Source organism: Scomber japonicus, chromosome 3, assembly GCF_027409825.1.
Source record: "Scomber japonicus isolate fScoJap1 chromosome 3, fScoJap1.pri, whole genome shotgun sequence".
Lineage (NCBI taxonomy): Eukaryota > Metazoa > Chordata > Actinopteri > Scombriformes > Scombridae > Scomber > Scomber japonicus.
In genome coordinates, this window is record NC_070580.1 from 31,213,352 (window position 1) to 31,214,199 (window position 848).

The window sequence follows — 848 nt, forward strand, 5'->3', positions numbered from 1 at the left end:
CATTTTGCTATAGGATGTAAGTGACGGCTAAAGTCACCTTAACAACGAGGTCATGCACGTGAAACTAAAGACAAGACTTGATAATTGCTTATTAATATGCGTAGTCACAACCCACTGGACAGGAGTGTGAATAACTTAAAGTTACGGTTGATCATCTTAGTGAAGTGTAATCTGTCAAAATGATGGACGGCCTTCAGATTTTTCCTTTAATGACAGAAAATTTCCGGTTAACGTGACCTCTGACTGGAAGAGACTCACAAAGATGCTTTATACTACACACAAAATCAGATTATTTGATCTCTGAACACACTGAGGTGTTGTTGAGTCAGTCTTTATTACCTTGTAGTATAAATGTGATGTTATGTATTGTAGCCTGCTGATGTCAGGGTCTCCTGCTGCGACCGTTGCCTTGACACCGACTACTTTGAGCGAGGGATGAACTAATTGACATGAACACAGCTGGTGTGATGAATATCCGAAGGGCTCTTAGGAGGAAATAAATAATAAAATAATAATAATGAAGCGTGTTCTTATTTAAGCAGCAGCCATCGTTGAAAGGTCAGATCAGGCCCAGCTGCTTCTCTCTCTTAACCCCCCGGAGGTCCCAGGACCTCAGTTTGAGAAGCTCGAGAGATTCAGACGAGCAGACGGCCAATCAGGCAGCTCGTATTCCTACTAGAGGACCAGTCGGAGGGTTTCTCAGACTAACAGCTCGACACTGGGGTTTAATTGATGGTTAAAAACCTCACCCAGACTGAAATTTGATCAAAGATGTGGTGATTAATGTACATATATAATAGTTTTTTGTCAGTTAGACTCAATTACTACACATTTGCTCCATTCATAGT